Raw genomic sequence first — 8,504 nt, forward strand, 5'->3', positions numbered from 1 at the left:
GCTTGACAGCATATGATTCAATGATTACCACAGAGGTTCCTGGAGCACCCAAGGCGACTCCCATCAGCACCCATGTCTTGGAGGCAGACAAGAAGCTGGGCTTTGGACGAATTAAACAAGTATGTTTTGAATACATCCTTACACTTGGCACCTGCTGGGTGTTATGGAGGACATGTGTAAGATGTAGTGCCCCTTCCTTAAGAAGTGTGTAATCTCACCAGGGAGATTAGCTCTCCTTCCACAAACTCATTAGAGAACAATGCAAACAGTACAGTGGTCCCAACTTATAAACTGGTGGTGTTCCAAAACTTGCCTTGTAGTTGGTTGTTTGATGCTTGGAAACAATTTTTCCATAGAAATAAGGCTATAAATTTTGAGAGGGTGCCCAGGCCCACCCACAAAACTCAATTTAACCCATAATGAAGCTAAAATACTATGTATATGAAGTTTAAAAAAGGAAAAAAAGAGATATTGTTGCCAGAGTAGTAATTAAGCAAGCCAGATAAACAAGGGATTTAAAACAATCTTTCTAAAGCTGCTGCTTGAGGAATGAGGATTAAATTCTGTAATGCAAATGAAATCATGGGGATGTAGCTGGAACATGGTAGGCGGTCTGTTAATAGGGAAAGTTAAAAAACGGGCCAAGTTTGTCATCCTAAAAGCCTTTCCCATCCACAGACCACTGAGTGGTTTACAAAGTGTCTTAGAGTCGTGATCTATCTCATTTGGTTCCCAACACAATCTTTTAGGTAGGCAGTCAGCAATCTGAATCCCATTTCAGAGGCGAGGAAACTGAGACAAAGAGAAGTAATCTGTGTGACATCCTAGAGCTGTCAGGATAGAGTCAGCAACAGAAGCCAGATTTAATGACTGTGAGCTGAGGTTCTTTCCACCAAAGGGCAAGATGAAGACACCAATCCAGAGGCCAAGGCACTGACTAGTCACTGTCCCCTGGGTTTTATTTTGCTTGCTCCCAGAACATTACTGACACTTCATTTATGTGTTTGTGTCATGACTCTGGGGCCAGAAATCCCGGTGGCCAGAACCATACGGATCATACACACGAGCGGATCATAAGGTGGCCTCAGGTAAGTGACCATCCGCTAAAGTCTCTGTTTCCCAAGTGAAGTAGGGGTGGTAACAGTATTTACCATCTGGGGTTGTGAGGACTCAAGGAGAAAACACAAAGAGCATGGCACGTGGTGAAAGCAAATTAACTGTTGGCTATTACTCTCACCTCTTTACATTCACACATATGGCAAACTGGAAAGAAAAGAGGCTCAGCAGGTGCTCTCTCTACAAAAAGATCAGTATGGAAAAAGATCTAAAACAGAAGGCTTGCTCAAAAGCACGTTAGAGGACAATATGTACAATATGGGATTATACACACTAAACTGTATGCGTGACTCAGGAAAACATACAGGTCTGTAAAATAGTGTGAAATATTCCGGAAGGACAGATGCTAAATTCATGACAGTGATTGTTCTCTGAGGAGCGGGCGAGGACTGGGACTGCTGATGGGGAACAAAGGAGATTTCAACATTAACTAGAATGTTTCATTTCTTTGATTAAAATAAAAAAGACTTGAAGTATATGCAAAAATTATTAAATATGGTCAATTCTGGGGATAAGTACGTGAGGAAATGTTATATTATTTTTATTCTCTTATGTGTTTTAAACATTCTCTTATGTATTTATTGAAATAAATAAAAAGAAAGAGACAGAAGAGGAGAAAGGGATTAAAACAGTGTCTGTGTTCAGGTTGGCAGGAATTTGCTGGAGATGGAATTAGCTGAATTACAAATATAAAAGTTAGGGGGGAAAGTGGAGTTGGTCCTGCAGTAGCAGTGTGGATCTGGCAGGTGGTGCTGCTGGCTCCAGCCAGCTGTGTCACCATCGGAAGGAAGCAGAGGACAAGAGAGCCACCGGGTGAGGAATGTACGGTTGCCATCAGCAAGGGCAGGGTTCGCGTGAGTGGTTCTGGATGACAAGGACACTGCACAGGCCCATAAGTGATGAGAGAAAGGGTGACTGTAGTGCTCAGTAGAGAGCAGCTCTTTGTCCTTAGCCTTGATCTGCCTCCTCTGGGGATTCAGGATCCTGTGGCAAGGGTGAGGGTGCCTAGTCTGCTTGAATCTGGAAAGTTATGTGATTCTACTGCATATGCTATAAAGAGAAAGCACATATCAGAACTTTTCTGCAGCAGACCTGCTGAACACTGGGGAGGCAGAGACAGGACAGTATTTGGCCAGGGCCAGACTGGCAAGTAAACACAGCAAAGTCAACACATGGCATAGTCTGCCTTCTCTCCACTAAAAGGGCAGTAAAGAAATATGTTTCCCATCAAATATATGTGTTATATATTAATTAATTAATACATGTGGACACATGCATGACCACAAAACAAAGAGGAAGAATGAGGAGGTGTGACCATCTCTCTGCATTGGCACCTCAGAGAGAAGGCACACAGAAAGCAAGTGGATTCACACCACAGAACCCTAGAAAGGCTCAGGTCCTCAAGTGACCAGCTACTTTTGAAGGTGGAGGTGTGCAGGGGGCTGAACCAGGAAGACTGGTTGAAAGAAGGAAAAAGGAGCAGGTGCACTCCTCAAATCCCTTCCCCTCCTTCCTGCATAGGAGACACACATTTCCCTCTAGAGATCACGAACAGAGAAGATCTGAACTCCAGGGCCCTAGGCACAGCAGAGGGTAGAATCCGGTAGCAGCTGAGAGCAAAGGAGTTACACGGAAGTCATATCCCAGATGGTGAGACCCCCCCAGTTCCCTTCCCTCCCTTGGCTTTCAGGCCACTGTGATACAGCCTTAACTCCCAGGCAGGAGACTGGAGAGTCTCTTTCGGGAGCTGCTGAGCGGCCCAAGAGGAAAGAGTTACAGATACTGTACGACCTTCCCTCTCTGTGTCCGCCTCTCCTTTCCTCCATAAATAGCAATCAAGTCCTTACTATGGAATAAGCCCATTTTTAGACCCTCAGGATATAGCACACAACAAAGTCCCTGGCCTCAAAGAGCTCATGTTCTAATGGGAAGGAGGCAGAAAAAAAAAAACCAAAAAAAAAAAAAAAACCAAATTTATCAGCGTTAAAAAGGGGCTATGGAGAAACACAAAACAGTGTTAAGTAGACTGGGAGGAAGGCATTGCTTTAGTTAACATATTTAGGGAAGGTCTCTTTGGTAAGGTGACAAATGAGCTAACACCTACACAACTGGAGGACACGGCCATGCAGATCTGAAAGAGCATCCCAGGGAGAAGGCACAGAAAGCACCAGTGTGCTGGGCAGGGGTATCCCAGTGAAACGTCTAATCCCTGCCTGATAGCCCTTAATGAAGCCCACAAACCCATCCATATACTGGAAGCTTCCAGCCAGCTTTCACAATGCCTAACATTTAAAAAGGAATGGTGGCAAGAAAAGCCTGGGCTGCTGCCCCTAAAATGTAGGCAAGGGTGACCATGGGTCCTCCACCTTGGGGTGGAGGCACAAACAAAGCTCTATTTTAGGGCCCGCCCTACAGACTGCACACTGTCCTGGAGCCCTGTGAAGCTGGACCTGAGGTCAGGAGAAGCATGGCCTGCCGTCCTCAGGGCTTAGATGTGCACAGGCTATGCACCCAGGGCTGAGGGGCAACCAAGGCGCTGGCTACCAGAGCAGGGGCTGAGGTATGAGCACCACAGGCATTTCCCACCTGTAGGCCTAGGCCACTGTCACTGAAGGTGGCACTGCCTTCTCCAGGGAAACAAATGAAAATAAAAACAAAATAGACCAAAACCTGCAAAAAAACTGCAAAAGCAGTACTCAGAGGAAAGTTTACAGACTTAAGTCCCTATATCCAAAAGTAGAAAGGTTTCAAATAAACGATATAAAAATGTGCCTCAAGAAACTATAAAAGGAAGAACAAATCAAACTCCTAAATTAGCAGGAGGAAAGAAACAATAAAGATCAGAGCAGAACTAAATGAAATAGAGACTAAATAAAAATACAAAGGATCAATGAAATGGAAAATTGGTTCTTAGAAAAGATAAACAAAATTGATAAACTGCTAGCTAGACTCACCAAGAAGAGAGAAGACCCAAATTAACAAAATTACAAGTGAAAAAGGAAACATTACAACTGATGCTACCTACCGAAATACAAAAGATCATCAGACAGTATTCTGAACAACTATATGCGAATAAACTAGAAAACCTAGAAGAAATGGATAAATTCCTAGAAACATGCAATCTATCAAGATTGAATCAGGAAGAAACAGAAAACCTGAACAGATCAATAATGAGTAGTGAAATGGAATCCGTAAGAAAAAGTCTCCCAACAAAGAAAAGCTCAGGACCTGAGGATTCACTGACAAATTCTACCAAACATATAAAGCGGAACTAATACCAATCTGCTTCAAACTATTCTAAACAATTGGGTGGCGCATGCCTGTAATACCAGCTACTTGGGAGGCTGAGGCAGAAGAATTGCTTGAGTCTGGCAGTTTGAGATTACAGTGAGCTATGATTGTGCCACGACATGCCAGCCTGAGTGACAGAGCAAGACCCTGTCTCTAAAAAAAAAAAAAAGTAAAAATGAAAAAAAAAAAAAAAATCCCAAAACTGAAGAGGAGGGAATGCTCCCTAACTCATTCTGCAACACCAGCATTACCCTACCACCAAAACCTGATAAGAACAAAACCACAAAAGAAAACTATAGGCCAATATCCTTGATGAACACAGACACAAAACTTCTCAATAAAATACTAGCAAACCAAATTCAACAGAACATCAAAAAGATAATACACCATGATCAAGTGGGATCTAACCCAGGGATGCAAGGATAGTTTAACAGACACAAATTGATAAACGTGATGCATTAGATCAACAAAATCGAGGACAAAAACCATATGATCATTTCAATAGACACAGAAAAAGCATTTAATAAAATTCAACATCCCTTCATAGTAAGAAGTCCCAACAAACCAGCCATATAAGGAATATACCTCAAAATAATAAAAGCCATCTGTGACAAACCCATAGCTAACATCGTACTGAATGGGGAAAAGTTGAAATTCTTTTCTGTAAGAACTGGAACAAGACATGGATGCCCACTCTCACCACTCCTATTCAACATAGTACCAGAAGTCATAGGCAGGGCAATCAAGCAAGAGAAAGAAACAAAAGGCATCCAAATTGGAAAAGAGGATGTCAAATTGTCCCTCTTTGCAGATGACATCTTATATTCAGAAAGATCAAAGGATTCCACCAAAAAACTCTTTTTTTTTTTTTTTTTTTTTGAGAAGGAGTCTCGCTCTGTCGCCCAGGCTGGAGTGCAGTGGCCGGATCTCAGCTCACTGCAAGCTCCGCCTCCCGGATTTACGCCATTCTCCTGCCTCAGCCTCCCGAGTAGCTGGGACTACAGGCGCCCGCCACCTCGCCCGGCTAGTTTTTTTGTATTTTTAGTAGAGACGGGGTTTCACCGTGTTAGCCAGGATGGTCTCGATCTCCTGACCTCGTGATCCGCCCGTCTCGGCCTCCCAAAGTGCTGGGATTACAGGCTTGAGCCACCGCGCCCGGCCCCACCAAAAAACTCTTAAGAGTTGATAAGCAAATTCAGTAAAGTTGCAGGATACAAAGCCCTCATACAAAATTCAGTAGCATTTTATACACCAATAATGAAATAGCCAAGAAAGAAGTCAAGAAGGTAATCCCATTTACAATAGCTTCCATGGAAAAAATTCCTAGGAACAAATTTAACCAAGGAGGTGGAAAATCTCTACAAGGAAAACTACAAAATACTGATGAAAGAAACTGAAGCGAATACAAACAAATGGAAACTCATCTCATGATCACGGATTAGAATAATTAATATCATTAAAATGACTGCACTGCCGCAAATAACTAACAGATTCAATACAATCCCCATCAAAAATACCAAAAATCCAAAAATGTCTTTTTTTTTTTTTTTGAGATGGAATCTCACTCCGTTGCCAGGCTGGAGTGTAGTGGCACGATCTCGGCTCACTGCAACCTCTGGCCCCCGGGTTCAAGCGATTCTCCTGCCTCAGCCTCCCGAGTAGCTGGGACTATGGGCATGTGGTACCACACCCAGCTAATTTTTTTGTATTTTTAGTAGAGATGGGGTTTCATCATGTTGGCCAGGATGGTCTCTATCTCTTGACCTCATGAACTGCCTCGGCCTCCCAAAGTGCTGGGATTACACATGTGAGCCACTGCACCCAGTCCCAAAATGTCATTTTTTACAGAAATAGAAAAAAAAAAAATCCTAAAATTCATGTAGAACCAAAAAAGAGCCAGTATAGCTAAAGCAATCCTAAGAAAAAAGAACAAAGCTAGAGGCATCACACTACCTGACTTCAAAATACAGTACAAGGCTATAGTAATCAAAACAGATGGTATGAGTATAAAAACAGACACAAAGACCAACAGAGAATACTAGAACATCCAGAAATAAATCCACATATTTATAGCCAACTGATACTCGACAAAGGAACCAAGAACTTACACCAGGGAAAGGATACCCTCTTCAATAAATGGTGCTGGGAAAATTGGATATCCATACACAAACTGGACCCCTATCTCTCATCATCTACAAAAATCAACTCAAGATTGATTAAGGACTTAAATGTAAGACCTGAAACTATAAAAATAATAGAAGAAAACATAGGGAAACCAGTTCAGGATATTGGTCTAGCCAAATGGGACTGTATTAAATTTAAAAATTTATGCACAGCAAAGTAAATAATTGATAGAGTGATAAGGTAATCTGTTGAATGGGAGAAAATATCCACAAACTATTCAACCAACGAGGGACTAATATCCAGAATGTACAAAAAAAAACCTCATTAAAAATTGGCAAAGGACATGAATAGACACTTCTCAAAAGAAGACATACAAATAGCCAAGGGGTATATGAAAAAATGCTCAATATCACTTAGCATTGGGAAAATGTAAATCAAAACCACAATGAGATATAATCTAACCCTAGTTAGAATGCTATTATTAAAGACAAAAAATAACAGATGTTGGTAAGAATGAAGAGAAAAAGGAACTCTTATACACTGTTGGTGAGAATGTAAATTAGTACAGACACCATGGAAAACAGTATAGAGTGAATATTTCTCAAAAAACTACTACTATTTTTCAAGGTGAGAAATAAATTTTTAAAAATCTAAAAGTACAACTACAGGAAATGGATAAATTTCTGGAAACATGCCATCTACCAAATGATCCAGCATTTTCACTTCTGGATATCTACGCAACACAAAAAAAGAAATCAGTATTCCAAAGGGATACTTGCACTCACAGGTTAATGTGGCACTATTCACAACAGTAGAGATATGGAATCAACCTAAGTGTCCATCAATGGACAGAAGGGTAAAGAAAATGTGGTATATTTACATAATGCAATACTGTTTGGCCATAAAAACAATGAAATCATGTCATTTGCAGCAACACGGATGAAACTGAAGGTCATTATGTTAAGCGATATAATTCAGGCCCAGAAACACAAATCCCACATGTTTACTCTCATACGTAGGAGCTAAAAAACTTGATCATGTGAAGACAGAGAACAGAATGAAAGATGCCAAAGGGTAGGAAGAGTATGAGGGTGGGGGAGGGGACATGAAGAAAGGGGGGTGAATGGGTAGGAATTTACAGTTAGATAGAAGAAGTAAGTTCTAATGTTCCATAGCAGACTAGGGTGACTATAGTTAGCAACAATATATTGTATATTTCAAAGTAGCTAAAAGGACTCGAAATGCTACCAACACATGGAAATGATAAATACTCAAGATGATGAGGCCGGGCGCGGTGGCTCAAGCCTGTAATCCCAGCACTTTGGGAGGCCGAGACGGGCGGATCACGAGGTCAGGAGATCGAGACCATCCTGGCTAACACGGTGAAACCCCGTCTCTACTAAAAATACAAAACCTAGCCGGGCGAGGTGGCGGGCGCCTATAGTCCCAGCTACTCGGGAGGCTGAGGCAGGAGAATGGCGTAAACCCGGGAGGCGGAGCTTGCAGTGAGCTGAGATCTGGCCACTGCACTCCAGTCGGGCGACAGAGCGAGACTCTGCCTCAAATTAAAAAAAAAAAAAAAAAAAAAAAGATGATGAATACCCAAAATAACCTGACTTGATCATTACACATTCTATGCATGTAAAACACATTCACATGTAGCCCACAAATATGCAAAACACTATGTATCAATAAAAGAAAAAATTAAAAAAAGATAATAACAAGTGTTGATGAAAATATGAAGAAACTGGAACCCCTATATACTGTTCATGGCAATGTCCAACGGTGTGGCCACTTTGGAAAACAACCTGGCAGTTCCTCAAACGGTTAAACAGAGAGGTGTGATACGATCCAGAAATTCTACTTCTAGATATACACCCAAGAAAAATGAAAACACATGTCCACACAAAAACTTGTTCATGAATCTTCACAGCAGCATTATTCATAATAAAAAGTGGAAACAACCCAAATGT

The 8,504-nt window shown here is 41.6% G+C and overlaps 1 protein-coding gene across 1 annotated transcript in view; it reads right to left on the reverse strand.

Moving 5' to 3' along the window:
- BTBD9 (BTB domain containing 9) overlaps positions 1–8,504 on the reverse strand; it is a 500,126-nt gene that overhangs the window by 27,541 nt on the left and 464,081 nt on the right. The window lies entirely within an intron of this gene.

This window comes from Trachypithecus francoisi, unplaced genomic scaffold, assembly GCF_009764315.1.
Source record: "Trachypithecus francoisi isolate TF-2019V2 unplaced genomic scaffold, Tfra_2.0 Lachesis_group10, whole genome shotgun sequence".
In the NCBI taxonomy this organism is placed as follows: Eukaryota; Metazoa; Chordata; class Mammalia; order Primates; family Cercopithecidae; genus Trachypithecus; species Trachypithecus francoisi.